The sequence below is a fragment of the Calypte anna genome, chromosome 2 (assembly GCF_003957555.1).
Source record: "Calypte anna isolate BGI_N300 chromosome 2, bCalAnn1_v1.p, whole genome shotgun sequence".
Taxonomy (NCBI): Eukaryota; Metazoa; Chordata; class Aves; order Apodiformes; family Trochilidae; genus Calypte; species Calypte anna.
In genome coordinates this window covers 106,782,931-106,802,372 of record NC_044245.1, presented here as the reverse complement: position 1 = coordinate 106,802,372, position 19,442 = coordinate 106,782,931, and positions in this window count along the sequence as shown.

The following is a 19,442-nucleotide window of genomic DNA, read 5'->3' as shown; positions in this document are numbered from 1 at the left end:
CTTTCATGAGATTAGTTGTATATTTTTATGAAAGAGAATATAATTATATAAGGTTAGGTCATAAAAGGTTGAAATCTCTTCTACATTCATCTTCTAACTGAAACATTGATTCAAGCAGCCTATGGAATAGCATGAACTATAAGTAGATAACTGCTTTGACTGTACAAATTAGCTGCTTTTAAAGGTATTAATGTCTATGTAGGTATATCTATGTATGATATTTTGCCTAGAGATCTCAATGTACCTTATGTAAATTCACTAATTAGGCTTCACAATAAGCAAGTTAAATAAAGAGTATGAAGTGACTTTTCATGCACAAAGGCATACATATTAAAAGATAGTAGCTGTTTCTGAATGCAAACTGATATTTTCAAAAATTCAGAGGCAATTCAACTCTTCAATGAATTTCAAATGTATATGAGTAGTTGTATGAAGAGTCTCAGAAAAGTTACCATGAGAAATGTAATGACCACAGGATACAAATTCCTATCAGTATCCAAATCAAAAAAGCCCCAAATACTTTTTTGCAGGAACATCATTTCATCAGCATCATGCTCCTTCAGATATGCTGAGATTAATCAGGGATGATTCACAGTTAGGACAGACAACTGCTGTATTTTCCTATCCCACTGCCAACATAGCTATATAGCTTATTCAGGTTGGAAGTACAGCTAAAATATATATATATAGTTCTTTGAACAAAGAGTTTGTAATTTATAACAGGGCTATAAGGGTATAAATTACTTTGCTTTTTCTTCTGTATTTGTCAGTAAATGGAATAAAGCTAAGAGCGACAGTCCCCATGCTGGTAGTGTATTATTTAATGCAGACAACATAGGGATGGGATGATCAAACTGTGATGATGTTTGTAAGCAATACAAAATTCCCCCTTCAGAAACCCTTTATCTCTCAAAATCTTCTTTTCTCTCAATTATATATTGAGAGAATCTGGTCTGACCACCTATTTCCTTCCAGTGGTGGATGAGCAATGGCATTTTCTTCTGAGAAGGTATTGTGAGGTAGGATTTAAATGAGAAGAGATAAAAAGTTTGACAGACAAAAGAATGGGGGTAGACTGAAGGGCAAAGAAAGGACTGGAGAGCATACAGTAAGAGGATTGTCATTTGTCTCTGTATGAAAGTGGCAGGTACAAAATATATACACCTACCTCCCTATAGAAAGCATGGGATCACTGAAACAGGTAAAAATAGTTTTGCAGGAAAAAAAATCACAGTAACAAAAAAAACAAATAACCAAAAACCAACTAAGTACTTTTTTCCTTGGAAATTATCTGGTGAGTTAGGTTTCATATGCAATCCATGTGTGAACTAAATCCAGGTTATTCTGTATGATTCGTTTTGGCTATGATTGCTTACCTGTATTTCTGTTCAGTTGTCTGTCTGAGGAGGAGTTTGAGTTATCTGGATTTGGAGACCAACAGAATTTTATCCTGCTTTTGTCATTGTAGCCCTAGTAGCCTTTCTTGCAACATACTGGAGAACCTGCAGTGTGACAAGGGATAGGTCTGAGCTCCAGGCAGCCCATTTCAGCTGTTTTCCCCCAGGTCTGTGGAGGAAGACAGATTCCTCCAGGCCTGAGGCTGAGTGGTCATCAGTATACAGGTAGCAGCTAAGCATTCAAGGTTATTTGTGTTACAGGTGTCTTGGGTTTTACTCTCTCATATGCATAATATAAATATATTTACACTACTGTGTATATATTTGTGATAATTTTAGGTGGATAATAATTAAGCATATGATAGTTATTTGTGAATTTATCACCAAGAAACCTGGAGAAAGAAGCTAGGAATATACAAGTATATGGCTCAGCTTGATTTTATTGGGCAATGAGAGCAATAGGGAACAACATAAAAATCCACTGCTGGAGGGCAAGGATTTGGGAATGCTACAGGCAATGTTATTCAGATAATATAACATAAATTTTCTCTTTTAAAATAGATTACAAAAGGATAAAAGTCAGCTACAGTGATTTTGTGAGGAAAAGATCAAAGATATAAGGACAAAACCCAAAGGAATTGAAAAGAGAGGAAACCAAAGCTAAGGAATCTGTGACTGGTCTCCCATTTTGTGTATTTCCTTTCAAAGCACATCTGTAGAAATTATAAAAGCTTTGAGGCCTCTGTATCAGGCCAGGTTTCACTTTTGTCCCATTTTTCAGGCTGTGAAAGAGGCTGTTGTCCAGCCTCTGAAGAGACTTTCATCAAGGTCTCTTCAGCTGGACGGGGAAATTGCATACACAGGGTAGCCAGACAAGTCACAGCTCCTGCTCACCCAGGTGCCTAAAGGACAGACGTCAGATGGTGCTAAATGCTACTGCCAACATTTGTGGTGGAGGAGGTGGAGCAGTCACCAGATGGGGTATCCAGCACCTCAGTTTTATGTTTCTCTTTCTTTGCTTCTTCTGCTCACATTGGAAAGAAGCATCCAGGAAGGGAAATTTCTACCAGAAGGCACGATTTGGTTTTTCAAAGCTCTGCTGATGTGTGTGGCACTTCTCTTTGCTTTCTTTTCAAGCTCCTTGTGTGACTAGAATGGTTCAGAACAGTCTAACCCTTGCTCTGTAGGCTCTGTGGTGCTTCAACTGTCTTTTATTCATCCTGTTCTACACATAACACAACCTATCTCTAATTTTATGCTGCCAACACTTAGAGTGTAGAAATAAAATAAAACAAGTATAGCAATTTGCCTCCAAGAAATTACTCTTTTAAAATATGTGTTCATTTCAGAGAGCTTCTTATTATACAAATATGGCACCTGTTTTCATCTAAGAGCACAAATGCTGTGATTCAGGGAGCAGAGACAGGACTCAGAGAGTTAATAAAATGTGTTGATTGCTTTATGAAGAAGTTCCAAGCTTATGAATGCTTAACATTGTGCAATTAGTGACTACCAGTGAAAACACACCCTCCTCAGGACATCAGCAAATACATGAATTTCAACAAAATAACAACTAAACCAATTAACAAGGGAACACAAAATCAATCACTGTGAAACAGGCTAGGAAAAAGCAATGACAAATGCTAGTTAAAAAAAAAAAGCAAATTAACATTTCAAAAGTGGTAGCAGTCTACATGTATTAACACATGTGAGAATGATATATGTCATGCATGATTTACATTCTCACACAAACATCTAAAAATACAACATTTAAAACAAAACCCACAAACAATCCTACCTACATGTATTAGAAGAGGATTGCTCTTTGGTTGTCTTAGGTAATGCAAAATATCACAAACTTGTGTCTTAAATCAAAAACCAGTAATGAGAGGAATATAATCAGCCAGGAAAAATATATATCTTTTAAGACTTCTATCTTTTTCTAACAGTACCCCAATGTACTGAGTAAGACAGCCATGAGAGTGTATGATGTGTTCAGAGATTATAATGCTTCCTCTAAAGGACAGCACAGAGAGGCTTGCTGGCTTTTTAATTTTTAGAACAGGGTTTCACAGCAATGTCCCATGCATGCTGCCTCTGAACATCTGAGTATATGATGTTACTAGCTGAATATATATACAGTCTTGCCCTTGAGAACAATGTCAGAGGACTTATTGTTCATGGTTAAGCTGCTGTGACTTCCCAGCAAAAGTTTTCTTAGATGCCTGATAGTTGAGGAGCTAATGAAGACTTTCAGAGACTCACTACTTTTTATCATATTGTTCCTGCTGGTTATGCTTCAAATGCTAGGTGGCAGCATTGTTAACTCTCATGATTTTTATCATAGGTTTCCTGATATTTGTCATTTTCATTAAAATACCAGCTGTCGGAATACCAAGTTTCCCTGAAAATCTCTGTTTCTCTGAAGCAATGATTCTAGTTGCCTGATGGTTAGAAACATGACTGGAAGTTGAAAAGAGGGACAATAAAAAGGAAAAGTTGGAGTCTAAGGATGATTTTATGCAGCCAACAATTAGTAGCATAATTTAAGTCACTAAATAAATCACTTACAATACTGAAAAAAAAATTACAGCAAGAACAAAAGAATCCTTCAGTTCCTCTCTCAGAAATAAGAGGTAAAGCACACAGCAGATGGAGAAAAATATTTATATCCTTTATTCCCAGAATTATTGGATATTTTTAGGATAACAACTAGAGACAGTCATCTTAGACTTCTAGAGAACTCTATCAACTTATCTAGTTTCATCCTTTCTCCACTTTGGCCTATTGTCATTTTATACATAATCCTCAAGTCAGAGTTAATCTATTTTTGTATCGCTGTTAAATGCCAGGTACAACTCCAATGTGAAATAAATAAATAATTGCAGTATTAATAATGTCAAGCATTCATTAAAACACTGTCACAACAACCTTCCTGGAATATTTTTTTTTATATAATTGTAAGCAGTTATGAAATATTCATTTGTTGTTGATCCTATATACTGCAGTTAATTTGTCAGTAATTATGTGAAGAAAGTTACTAAAATTACACAGCTCTTAAATACTTTGCTGCTACCAAATCTGTACTTGGATTATGAGATCTCCACTACTTAATATATTTTAGCTTTCAGTGAAATATCTCATTTAGATCACATTACCTCTATTTTTCCATTTCTTTAAATGGCATTAACCTTTCTTATACCTACATTAAATTTCATCACTTATTTCAAATACATGAAAATCATTACATGGTAAAAGAATTCAGAGTATAATTTAATGATATAAAATTGAAGTAAACTGCCTGGCTTAAATTTCTTGCTTAAAATTCTTCAAGAATGATTTTGCTTGGTCTGATAAGAGACTTCTGAGTAGTCTTTATTGTCTTTGGATGTGCTTTGGAATATGTACAAACACAGTAGGTTTTCTTCTCTCTTTTCACATTCACCTTTTAACTGCAGATTCTGTTTTTTAATCTTTGCATGATGACTCCAGGATTTTGCTTTTCAGACTTCTGCCTGTAGAAACCTAAAAACACATTCAGGCAAGATATGGATCCCAGTATAATTAAAACCTATTGAGTATTCATTTCCCTAAATTCCTGTCTCAAGTTCATGGATGAAGCATGAACAACCCCTGAGTTTTAGACAATGGCTTCCTTTTCTGAGGAAAATAAACTGTACAAACCTTTAGTTCTAGTGACTCTTTATGTTATTTAATGCAAATACTTGCAACAAATGTTATTTTCTAAAAATATTCTATATATGCTTTTTATATTGCATACAGCAAACCAAGGGATTTGAAAGATAACATGGAATTTATGCTCAGAAAAAACTTTTCTTAAGAAAATACAGTTTCTATTATATATAGTAAATACCTACCTCAGTTTAGTACAGATGTTCAGATATCTAGATGGGGTTTTCATCAGACACAATTTTAGCCTCAGATTTAGATTTTTTACGCAAATGTAAATGGCAGATTTAATTTCAAGATGTTCTGATGAAAAGCACAAGATATCAGCCATGATATATATAACACCATGGTGTTTCAAAGCATCTGACACGCAATAAGACATTTTACTCTACCAGTACACCACATTATGAGCACTGCTTTTATAGAGTAAACTCCAAAATTTTTAAAACATTCCTATAGTAAAAATTGAATTACCTTTGAGTAAATTTTTGGATACATTATGAAAGGCATAGTATTCTGAATGAATGTTGTGAATTCTGGAAAATATCAGAATGATGCATAGATTTAGGTGTAGATTTTCACCTGATTTCCTCTTCTTAAAGTAGCTGAGATAAAGTGCAGTAAAAATATTATAATTATACTAAAATTGTTGTGGGATGAAGACTTTCTTGCTTGTGAGGCTCGACGAGCTGCTGACCTCTCCATTGCCTCACCCAAGACTGAGCTTCCTCTCTGTGGGTGTGTGTCCCACCTTTATTGGCCCCCTGGTAAAAGGGGGGCCTGCCCTAACCAGGCACAGGTGGACTCACACCCACTCTTTGGCAACTCGAGGCACCTGGTTAATCTTATTTCTCTACATAAAATTGTCCAAGTCATTCATAAACTCTCTTTTAAAGAGAGGTGAAAACTACAAAGAATGTTCAGTTACCTTGTTTAATCCAACAAAAAAGGAAGAATTGTTTGTTTTGATTTTAAAATGAATGATATGGAAAGTACTAAGACTTTTTATCCCCAACATGTAACTCACTTCAACTAGTTTAAAATATATAAATAGAAGTTGTTAAAAAAAAATTAATTCTAAAAGCAAATCCTTTGATTTTCAATTAAGATTAGCACCCTCTGCACCTAATGGATGACTGGAAACAAGGCTTGAGCATATTTGTTCAACTTGTTTACATAATTTTGCTTTATAAAGAAAAAAAAAAGTGTGGCTCAGTGAAATAAACATGTCCTGAGTAGATTCTTCTCTATTCTCTGTTAGCACCCCAGAAATCTTCCTAGAAATATCATATCTTTGTAATGAATTGCATGCTAAAACAATGTTGAGGTTCCTCTGGACTAAAAACCTGAAAGATGTCCAAATTGGGATAGGCAGATGTCTCTCTTACTGCAGTCTGTTTTTCTCTTTGTGAGAGTCTTCTCATCTTACTGATTAGAATTTGCCTCAAAAGGACAATTTTAAAGTGAATAGCCCTGGCTAGGATGGAATGTACCTGGCCTGGCCAGAGCTGAGCAGGGGGTGACACCCAGAAAGAGATGAGAACTACCTGCAGGGTGGATACCCCTTTCCTGAGGACCTTCAATGCTGTGATGTCCCTCCAGGCACGGTTACCCTGGCCAGGGTGGAGGAAGCCACCTTGATTGTACTGATGCTGATGTACCTGGCTGAGGGGGCTGGAACTGAGCAGGGAGTGACACCTGGGAGGAGATAAGAACTGATGAGTGAGTGGGGGACTGCACCCTTCTGGGGAAGCCTCCCCCACCCCTCCCTCCAGGTGAGCCTGTCTGCAGTGGCTCTGATGCTAATGACCCTGGCTTCTATGGCAGCTTACTGGCAGCTTAGCAAAAGGAACTCAGGGGTGTATATGGCTGTCCATGCTGGGGCTGTTTTGTTGTCTCTTGACCCACCGCCATCTCATATTGGACCCTGTCCAGGATCAGCGACATCTTGAAGAAACCCTCTGGACAGCTGCACCCCTGGTGGTGACTCTCTCTCTCTCATTCTTTCTTTCTTTCTTCCCACTTTCTTAGCCTTTTTTTCCCTCCCACTTCTCTCTCTCATATATCTTCTTTTCCTCTCTCCCTCTTTTGCCTGGCTCTATCATTTTGCTTGTGTCAATTGTCAAATAAAAGCTTATGCTTGCACCCAACCCTTCTGTGGTTAGACTTTGTCTCATGGATCCAAAACAAAATAAGTTTCAATGTTACCCTGGACTGTAACATTTGGGGTAGTCAGCAGGATCCCGTGAACAAAGGGGTGCAGCTGCTGAGCAACTTGTAATAGGGGAGTGAAAGGCTTAACCTCACGGTACCTGGGCTCCTCGCAAGAGTGAGGGAGCTTAGAAAGAAAGGGTGTTTTGCCTGATCTTCCACAAACTGTTCACCAGCCTCAAGTTAATGTTATAGTGTAAGTGTAAGGGATAAAGCCACTGTGGGTCTGTTTTCCTTGGTGCATGTGTGTGTGTGTTTGTGAAGCTCTCCTGAATCTGTGTCTGGGTGCAGGTAGTCGTAGATAACCATTTCCAGCAACAGGGCTGGGGTCATCAGATTATGGAAATTGTGCTGACAGATTTGTCTGTGCCAGGGTGCTACCACCTGGTGGACGTGTGTGTGAAAAGTCTGGGCAAGGGGCAAAAATTCTTCTGGTAGACAACTGAATGTGTGTTCCTTGTATAAATGCATAGGTTCCCTTCATTAGACAAGTTTTTGGAAAAGTTTAAGTCTAAACCATCACCTAAGGGAAAACAATGGGCCCGAGAAAATTAGTCGAATGCCCCTGCACTGGTACAATACATTACATTATTACAATCATAGGCAAAACTCAAAACTGGAAAAGGTAAATCAGTCACTTACGCAGTACTGGGTGCTGCACTATGAGCAGCACTGAAGGAGGTAATTACCCTCCAGAGAGAAATTGCAACTCATAAGGCCACACATGTAAAAGCCCTCAACACTGCCTTGAAAGAGTCTGAATGTCTCTGAAAGGAGGTAGAGACTTATAAATCTGACCATGAGGAGGTGCTTGTTCTCTGCAAGAAATTAGCAGCCCTCAAAGCAACACATGTTGAAGCCCTTAAAATTGCCCAGGAAAGTGCTGACACTTTTTGAAGGGAGACAGAAGCTTCCAAGGCCACACAGGAGCTTAGAGAAATGGCAGCTCTTCATGCATGCAGAAGCGCTCCTTTTTAAAAGCAGTCAATCCTCTCCGCAAGGAAGCGGAGGCTGGCAAGGTTGGGCAGCAAGAGGTTGCATTTCTCCACAGGGAATTAATGGCTCTTAAACAGAAGTTAGAAAAAGAGTGTGTGTTTGGTACAATCAGTAAAGCCAGGGAGGTGCCAAATCACACCCCTGTAAAAGGACAATTACAGGAGTCAAAACAACGGGTAGGTAAGTTTGAATTGACTCAGTCTTTTAGATTGCATCCTCTTAAGAATGAGTATGCATGTGAGGATGAACATCCATGTGTAAATATCTCTCCTCACTGTCAATGGCTGAGATCAAATCGGTGGCTAGAGGGGCTCCAGAAGGGGATTCCCCAGTAGCTTATGGACATGCTCTCAGGGCAAAAACTTCTAGACCACTGGCCAGTGCTCCCTCGCACTTGCACTGTTAAAGATGAATTAGTAAATAAGCCCTATGCTGATTTAATCAATCCATCTGTGCCTCTGACTGATCCGCAGGGAATCTGACTCCCTTCACCTGTGATAGTGGGCGCAGTGTTGGAGGGTGGGAGTTGAGGCTCCACTAAAAACGAAAAGGAAGGGGTTAACACAGTAGTAAATACTCATTCTTCACTAGCTGAAGAGATGGCATCAGTAACTACTGCTGAAAGGTGGAGTTCCAGCAGCATACTGACAATTTAATTGAAGTATCTGAAGTTTCTCCTGCACAGGACAGGTACAACAGGACCATTGAACATGCTAGATATGCAGATCCCTGAAGAAAAGCATGTTGTTACATGAAAATGGTCTTTGTGGTTACCTGAATTTCTCTAATAACAGTGGCATTTTATTTGTTGGCAATGGACATTCAGTTAAAAGTAAGGATATAAGGAAGAAATCATTCCCGCTTTAGCCATCTCAGCACAACCACCATGTCTTTATAAAAGACTTCACCAATAGACTTTATCCATACCTGTTTCATATAATTTTGTATGGTTCTCTGGAAAAGAGTTCCTATAGTGGTGTTATTCATCATGAAAGTAGAAGAGGTGGGTGTTTAAGGAAATGTATAATGAATGAGGTGTATTTAGCTTCTCAACACGACGGGAAGATTTATAGGAAAGATATACACTTTTTTTCATGGAGGTGGAGTGTAATGAGGCCCAAGTGCTGTTAAATTCAGATAATTCACTGCACTGTATGTGATTGTGATCACCCATGACAAACACTTAGATCATGTAAGGCATATAAGAGATGAAGAGTATGGAACCTGAGTATCATCACCAACTGCCTAATAGTCAGGACATTGAAAGTTTTCAAGTTTTTGTCTTATACTTTAAACCAATGGAATTTTTAAGCAGCTCATAGAGATTGCTCAAGGGTTTTAGTTTCATTGTATGTATCACTTGGGCACCCCAGGACAAAACAAATCCAAGCATACTGCTAGGAACAACAGCACTGAAAGAAGAGAATTATTTTGTGACTTAACTCTTATGTCTCCCTTATAGTCTGGTTCCCTAGTGCTGAAGTAAAAAGGGTGTAAAACCTGTGGGATTTGTTCTCATTCTCCTCTGTAGCAGTAATTTTCCAATCCAGTGTGAGTCATCACAATGTCTCAAAAACTATTGCACTTCACAGAACCCCAGGGCATGCATATTAAGACAGTTATTTTTAACGATATTCTCAGGTCTTGGGAAGACATTGATTTAATTTTATGCTCTTTTTTCCCCCTGTCACAATTTCTGCTGAACTCATTTTCTATTTGCCATCCGTATTTCAAAGTGACATCTTGCTTATTTGAAGCTGAAGTGAGGAATTTGGACAATGAAGCACTTCTTCTTTCTTTCTCCAACTTCAGCTTCAACACAGAAAAAGGAAAGATAAAAACTTGATAAAAGCATATTTTGATGTCCTTGAACACACAGGAGATTACTGCATATTATACGAAGTTGAACCATAACCCATAAAGGGTCACAAGTGAAATAAAAAAAAAACAAAAAATGGACTGATACCGAGGAGACTTGAAATCCGAGGGTTATTTACTGCTTGACAATGCATTAGCTCCCTGTTTGTAGTCAAACAGAAACCAGAAGTTATTAACTTTTCATTTAGAGTACGTGTGGTATCTGCAATTTTGTTTTTCATTTCTGTGTTCATAATATTGACCTGATGAAACGAAATGGCTAAGTTTAAACTGTAGCTTTAGGCATTAAAGCTTGCCTGAAAAATAGCATTACCTTCTAAATGTATCTAGGTTATCAAATGACTGCATTTTAATACGCAATTAAACTTCTAAAATGTATAAAAAAATGTATAAAATGTATAAAAAAACCCTTAATTCAGCAGTTGCTAAACCTCGCTTCTCAGTTTTTTACCTCCTCTCCCAAACATTTCCTACTTCTATCAACTGCTTGGGTGAAGTTGCTCAAAGACAAGTTTTTCAGTACTATTTCACTGAAGATGGAGGTGTGATCAGTTAATTTTGAAGCTTCTCTTTGCTACCTTGGCACATCTGTCAAGACGTTCCCTTTACACAGAATCACAGAATCCTAGGGGTTGGAAGGGACCTCGAAAGATCATCTAGTCCAACCCCCCCCTGCCAGAGCAGGGCCACCTAGAGTACATCACATAGGAACGTGTCCAGACGGGTTTTGAATGTCTCCAGTGAAGGAGACTCCACGACCCCCCTGGGCAGCCTGTTCCAGGGCTCTGTCACCCTTACAGTAAAAAAATTTTTTTGAATATTCAACTTGAACCTCCTATGCTCCAATTTACACCCATTACCCCTTGTCCTATCACTGGTCATCACTGAGAAAAGCCTAACTCCATCTCCCTGACACTCACCCCTTACATATTTGAAAACATTGATGAGGTCACCCCTCAGTCTCCTTTTCTCCAAACTAAAGAGACCCAGCTCCCTCAGCCTTTCCTCATAAGGGAGATGTTCCACTCCCTTAATCATCTTAGTAGCTCTGCGCTGGACTCTTTCAAGCACTTCCCTGTCCTTCTTGAACTGAGGGGCCCAGAACTGGACACAATACTCCAGGTGCGGCCTCACCAATGCAGAATAGAGGGGGAGGAGAACCTCTCTTGACCTACTAACCACACCCTTTCTAATGCACCCCAGGATGCCATTGGCCTTCTTGGCCACAAGGGCACATTGCTGGCTCATGGTCATCTTCTTGTCAACCAGGACCCCCAGGTCTCTTTCACCTACACTGCTCCCCAGCAGGTCAGCCCCCAACCTATACTGGGACATCATGTTGTTCTTCCCCAAATGCAAGACTCTACACTTCCCCTTGTTGAATTTCATCATGTTTCTCCCTGCCCAACTCTCCAGCCTGTCTAAGTCTCTCTGAATGGCAGCACAGCCCTCTGGTGTGTCAGTCACTCCTCCCAGCTTCGTGTCATCAGCAAACTTGCTGAGGGTACATTCTATACCCTCATCCAAGTCGTTGATGAAGATATTAAACAACACTGGTCCCAACACCGACCCCTGAGGGACTTTAAGAGCAACCTCCTTTTCCTCTGTGAAGGAAATGTTCCCTGCTTGTAAAGAAACTCATAGTTTTTCTTATATCACTCTAGAATTTGAGCAGAGGATTGAAAATGAGTTTGAACCTCTTGAAATCCTACTCAATAACTTCTTTCTATGTTGAGATCTGACAAATTTTCACTTACTTTCTCTATATAATTAATATTCAAGAATTCTTCTAATAACATGTTCGGGTGTTTATCTTCTGATTGCATTGAAATCTCTGTTATACACATATTTCTGCAGAAAAAATTAGGAATAAATACAGAACGAAAATATTACCCCAATTCCTTTTATAAAATTGTATCAGCATGGCTTTAAACTTTCCTCGCATTTTCCAAAACGATAAGAAGATGATAACATATCTGTGATCTACATAATATCACTTCTCACTTTAGCAGCTCTTAATAGGTCCTCTGCGTGCAGCAGTTTGAATTTTCTGATGGCTTGCTGACATGTTTTTGACCATTCTTGCAGAAGCTTGATACACTCAAGAGCCTAACAAGCACTGAGGCTTTACAATGAAGAATGAAATTATCCAGCAATCTGAAAATCTGAAGAAAATTTAGTTCCGTCTTACATTGCTCAAAAAAACAGGAGCCTGAAGGAGACCTAATTTACAATTTCAAAATTATATATAGATTTATATATAGCAGATCACATGAGACATAGAAAGAACATGAGTCCTGGTTAAAAAGGTGCCTACTTATAACTAGTAAAAAACATCCAGATGATGGAGATTTAACAATAGGTTAGAGAGCTAGTTTGCTTTCTTCTAAAACATATGTCATGGTAAAAGGAAGGAGAAGTGGTCACAGCACCAAGCATGCCTGAGTTCTAGAAGTGTTTGGATGATATTGTCAGACACATGGTGTGATTCTTGGGGCTCCCTAGACAGGTGTTGGACTTGATGATCCTGATGGGTACCTTCCAACTCAGCATATTCTCTGATTCTGTGAGTCTGTGAGAAGATACAATGGACTGTATAGATTGTTTTGCAAACAGTAATAGTGTAATCTGGAAAAGAAAGCCCTGAAAACATGATTGCTTAATTTTTAAACCATATCTTTAAAACAAAAGAAATGTTATTACTTTAAATAATAGTAATCATGGAGTAAATGCTTTCAAGAAAAATGTGTTGTAGAAATTATCTCTCTGTAGAAATTATCACTGAATTTTTTCACTTCAGTGGCAGTGCAATCATCTTTATCATTAGTAAAGATTCTGCCTTGGGTCTTTCAAAATAATTCTGACAAGGCAGCAGTGGCCAGAATGGAAACCAGCTGGTTTTGTGCAACTTAAAAATTTTGGACTAAGTGAGATGAGAATTCAAACAGGTGGCAAAAATCATCAAAATCTCAAATTTTAAATGAGAAAAATATAAAATTTTAATGCAAAATAATAGTTATAATTATGATAATAATAATAATGATAATGTAGTCTGTTTTTATAGTATACAGATTTTGATAATTTTTTTCTCTTTTTTTATTTTATTACGGAATCATTTGATTTAGGACCACAAATCTTTTTTGCACAGCTACCACTGTTTATTTTTTTATAATCTGTTGGAAATATACTAATAGCCAATACCAACTATACAGGGACATAACCAGCTTCTCATCTCCAGCTTATTTTTCCAATGTCAAGATTCAGCAGTGGGCAGCATGATGCTAAATTTTCTTCGTTTAGCTCTCATCAATTTTTTTGGTATATTCACTCACACCTTCACTAAGTTTCTCATTGTACCCAAGTGTCTCCCAGAATAGTCTACCTATGACTATGATAACAACCCAGTATACTGAAGCCAGAGCTAGGGTCCCTGTCTTCAGTGTTGAAACTCATCTACCACGTGCACCATCTTTCAACCAATGCTTTGAAACCAGTTTGGAATTTTTTAGACTCTCAGTCACTGCCAGCTTGATGCATCTATCTGTGAACCATAATCAAGGAACTACACTGTGCAGGAAAATGCAATAGAACTGAAAATGACACCTGGAAATGTGAAAGTCTTGAAGAGCTATGGATCAGTGCCTGCAGACCTGCCTGCCTTTGCAGAAGGCTATTATGAGGCCTTTCTAGGAATGTTGTTGCACTGTGCTATTTTATCAGTTTCTCATACGGAGGTGTAATTTATAGAAACACCTTGGCCAGGCACAGCAGGCTTAGCCAATCCATTTTCCAGATAATGTGAATGGGGACCCAAACCAAGATGAAAAAAAAAGCCTGATATACCATCCTGTTCTTTGTTCCCAAAGCTTACCCCCAGAGCAGTGCCCTTTTGAAGGGGTACGCAAAAGAGATTCACACATAGGACATTTTGGAAATCCTATTTCCAGATACTCAAAAATCCTGTTTGAATGTTCAGAAGTGATAATGACTGCAGCTGATGTTAATGGCTTTTATAAGCTCCAGGTCAGTCCTGAAAATTTAAACATGTCAGATTGCTGAATCTGGTGTTAATTGTGAAATGAATTTCTCAAATTTCTAGACATCAGCAAGTTTGCACCTGTTATGCCCAGAAGCAAAAAGCTCATCATATGATTCTGCTCATGGACAAATACTGCTGGGGTTTTCAGCTACTGCTGTTTACTTTTGATTATTATCTGTTAAAAAATTAGTAAGAAAATTTAAAACAATCTGTCTGCAAACGGAAAGGGAAACTTTGAGCCTTCACCTTAGTTCTCTGAGTTTAGCATAATGTACAGGATTAAATACTATGAAAAGTGATAGCTTAATCTTTGAGTAATTTTGCCAGGTGCAGTAAACCTGGGATTACTCACAGAACTGACATCCAAGTTCTTTGGCAGGAGAAATCATCTTGCTCCTCACCTGCTTCAAGATTAATAATATCTGTCCAACGAGATTAGAGCCATTACTCTTCCTGACCTGACCCAAATGGTACAAATGGGATTTTAAAGACAATGTCTACTGAAAAATCCAGCAGAAAGATGAGGTGCAGAGAATAGCTACCATGAGGAATCAGCAGTGATAGAATGTCAGTGTTATAAAGAAGATACCCCATTAGGTTTAGCTATTATCCCAGAAGAAGATTATAGTCATAGATCCCGACCTTTAATTAAATGGACAGCACAAAGAAAGATAAACAAACTCTTTAAAAAAAAAAAAAAAAAGTGGTAACTTTTGCTGTCAGTATCAAGTCTGTGAAGTGGAAAAGGGCAAGTGACCAATGGGAGATTTTCCAGTTTGATTTCTATCTTTGCTGGTTAAAGAGGTAATAAATGGTGAAGACATAGAACAAGAAGTTATGAAAAGCTCTTGCTTTATTGGTTTAGCAAAATAACTTTGGATTCCACAATTAGGAGAGGGAGAAAGGGAGTAAGGGAGAGAAGAGGGGAGGGGAGGTGGTGGAAGGGAAGGGAAGGAGAACCATTGTTTCAGCTGGAGCAGCATATATTTTGAAGGTGTTTTTGTTTTCTCTCTGCAGAGAACTGGTTCACTTGCTGCTGAATACAAATGAATACAGGATAAGGTTTGACATTCATTTGTCCTGAATGTCACTTCCTCTGGGCTACAATATGGCATGATAGTAATGCCCATCATCTTTTTACCTCATATTTTTTAAACACTGAAGAAGATCCACAGGTTAAAAAAAAATTCTGGTGACTTGTAAAGGTGACATAAAGAAAAACTATTTGACTATGTGCTTGAGGTAAGTGCATTTCTTAAGTTTTACTTATCCAAGGACAGTCCACTAGAGCAATATGTGTCTGGATCTAATTCTAAGATATTAGTGTTTGTTCAGAGTGAGCTATATCTTACTTCATGATCAATTCCAGGATAATGTTCTAATTGCAGAATAAGCCCATGTAAGCATGAACAGCACAGAACAGAAGCTAATATGTCAATTATTTGTAAACAATGTGACAAAAATTTCTCAGTATTAGTTGTTTCTTGAGAAAAGACAAAACCTTATAGTTTAATAACACTAATAATCATGATAGACACAGATTATATTTGCTTGTAATCTGATCATCTCCATGCAGAGAAGCTAGAATTTTTTAAAGATGCAGTGTACTAAACAAGCCTCATATCTGAGAACCTTGGAGATGACAAGACTTAAACCAGGACTTCCAGTGAACTCTAAGATCAAAGTTTGCATACAAAATAGGAAAAATATATTTGACTATCTAGGTAGGCTGGCAAAATACCTGCCTGAAATGTTGACTCTTCCACGTGTTTCAATTTAGTGTAAAACAAACATGTATGTGTATGTCCATGTTCTTGCTCACATGATGTCAAATGATATTAAGCTTCAGTTTTGGTGGTAAAAAGGTTGTTAATAACTCAAACATCTACTCACATGAATGATCAGATTAGCTTTCATCAAAGTACTCATACAAGTAAAGCTTTGCAAGATAAAGCTACTGTCTTGATGATTATTCTTAAAATCAAGGACATTCAAGAAATGAGGGACAAAGAACAATGATTCCACAGTATTAAACATTAAATCAATGATCAAATATTAAATGGAGGATTACAGAAAATGACTAAGATGCATTGCTCTTAATTGTGTAAGTTATGGACCCAATTGCTGGTTTCATTTGAAAAAGGGAAATAATTTACAGGGTTAATTGCAGTGCCACATCACAGCCTCCAGTTTTTTTTCATGTTGTGCAAAGCAAGTGGGAGCAGTTGGACAAGAAGAACATCTGGCAGAGAAAAGCAGGATCAATGCTGCTGACAGTCTTGACTAATTTCTTCTGCTGTACTGACAAAATAATTGGTGACAGAAAGGGCAGTGAGAAGCTCCAAGCCTAAAGTGAATCTTTGCTGATGCTATTAGGGAACAAACTGACTTCTACAAACCTCCCTGCCAAAGTCTGGAAGACCTTAAGTATTGGCCAAAAAGTGTGGTGATAATTGGCTTTTGAACAACACATGTCCTTTAAAATGAGTGACAAGTTTTCTTCATTCACATTTACCCTGATCTCTAAAACTCCCAGGCTCCAAATAGAGATTCATGTCATTGTGGATGCCTTTTCCAGGCAAAAGAAGGAAAAATGTTAGGTGGAAACCAATAGCACAGATTTCTTTGGAGAAATAATTCTTTATCAACTTGATTATCTTTTTTCATAAAGTTATTAGATCTATGAACAAAGGGAAGGCAGTGGGTCTCATTTCTCTTGACTTCAGCAGATCTTTCAACATAGCCAGAAGACAGGGTTGAGACTGACCTCTATAAATTCAAGGAATTGTCCAAGATAAATCAGATGCAGTTCAACATGGACAAATTCAAAGAGAAATTTGCAGTTTGAAATGGAAGGAAGTCAGGAACTGGCACAGCCACTGTCAGAGAAGGACCTAGAAGTCCTGGTGAACAGGAAGTTAAATATGAGTCAATCATATGTCATTTTAAGAGCTAACCACATCCATACTGTTTAGTGGATCAAAGGATGTGATTATGTCCCTCTGGCACTTGATGAGGCTGGAATACTGTATACAGCTTTGGACACGGAAAAGTTTTCAACAATATGAAGAAGAGTCTGGTGGTATGTTCCTAAGAAGCTTAGGCATATGAAGCATAGAGAGAGGTACTAGAGAGGTACTGATAAACCTCCTCCCAAACCATCTCGCCTCCAGGATTAACAAGGCCCAGTCCTCAGCATGTCCTTAAAGAGAAGGTGCCCCACCCCCCCCTCCCCAGCCCTGATCATTTTCATGGCCGTCCACTGGATTCATTTTAGTTTATCAGCATGCTTTGTTGAAAACAACCAATTAATTAAAACCCCTTATAGGTAAAATTCCTATCACAGAAATTGTATGCTGATTCTCTAATCTGTGAATAGCATAAATTTTATTAAATACCTTTTAAACTTCTGTCTGTAGATCCTAAGGTTCCATGAAGACTATGGTGGCTGAAGTTCACTGTCTTCAGTCCACATGCCCTTCTAACTCCTGGTTGGTTTTCTTTGTTAATCCTTAAATCTTGATTTTACTACTAGATTAAAATATCTCATTGTTAATACTGATGTGCCTTTATGGTGACAGAAGAGATACATCTGATCATCTATGCTTTTACTATTTTGTGTTTATTCTTTTTTGTGTCTTTTCTTCAGGTAGGGAAAAATTTCCCAGCTATCACAATGAAGAGTGTGCCCTATGCATATGACACATTGAAAAGGAAGTTCAAGGGTGAGCTCTCACCTGGTCTTAGTATTCCCTCTACAAAATTCAAATAAAGTTGTTCTTGTCTTGTCAAAGTAGAAAACACTGTACACAATACATGTAATTAATTAACACTAACATTTTTATCATTGGGATCCAGCCAGTTACAAAAGAGCTTCTGCTTGTTATGTTGCTTCAATATCTACCCTTTCCCCTGATGGAGATTCAGAAAAGGACTTTTACATATTCAGCTTTGTATGGGAGCTGTTCCCCAGTTTATTATTTTCCTCTCATATTGGCTATGTTATTATTTCTCACATTTTTTAAACAAGCTCACCAGACTAATCCATATGTATGAGGACCAATACACAACATGTATGATTTTCCTAAATTTTCAAACTTGTGAAAACAGTGCAGTGTGAACAAAAATAATGCAAAAAAAAAAAAAAAACAAAAAAACAATAAAACAACAAACAAACCGAAACCCAGAACCAAAAAGAAAACCAAACCAAAACAACCAAAAAGACAAGTAACAATAAAAGTCCAAATCAAAATAGCTTTGAAGAAGAAATGTGAACTTGCTTGAGAGGAGAAAAAAGACACATATAGAAAGGTAAGATTAATAAAATGAAGGAGTGGATTAAATGTAACCATATTTGCTGTAGAGTGACTTAGGATGGAAATGGTCACAAGTTTCTGCTACTGGGTTTCCACTCTGGAAATCCACTTGACTCTTTTACTGTAGCACCAGTAAGTATAGTAACATAAAATTTTTTGGATAGTAGCTGATAGAAATTTCTAGTTCTTCTTTTCCTCACTGTTTCTTCTTACTGCTATGATATTAATAGGGCAGCAGGTTTTTTTTCCCATGCAGAAAACTGCAATACAAGGTTGGAATAGGAACCTGAATTCCCACGTCATTCTTTAAGGACAGTGCTAGCTTTCTTCCTGGGACCCACAGGATCTCACATGCAGAACTTTGATTCTTGGTGGGGGAAGACAGAACATGCAGCAACCAGGAAAACAAAATGGACTCCCACTCTTCTTGGGTCCTTATAATTTCTCTTTCTATGGAGACATCATATTGGTGCAAAGGAGAAAAAAAATGTGAAGTTTAGAATATGTCTGTATGTCTTGCAAAAGCAGTTTAGGTTCAATAACACATTCCTATCAGGAGTGATTTAATTATTTCTTGTAAGCTTGAAATATATTCGGTGTTGGTATCAGCATTCTCCTCATTATTCTTGTGAAATTTATCTCTTTTCTATCTGCTTATTCTAAGCAGATAATGTTCTAAGGAGGTTACAAGGAAATCCTTAAAGACCAGATTTGCTATCTGGTCAACCACTTTGAGATGGGGAGTATGTAAGTCTAGTTCTAGGTAGAGCTACAAGCACATTTCTGAAGCTTGGAGGGTTCTATCAGTTCTCGCCCTCTCAGTGAAATATTATGGCATTTGTATTTTGATACAGAGAGGTGCTAAAAACGAGAAAGCCCTTCTTGAAGACAGGAACATGCAAGGACTGAAGAGAA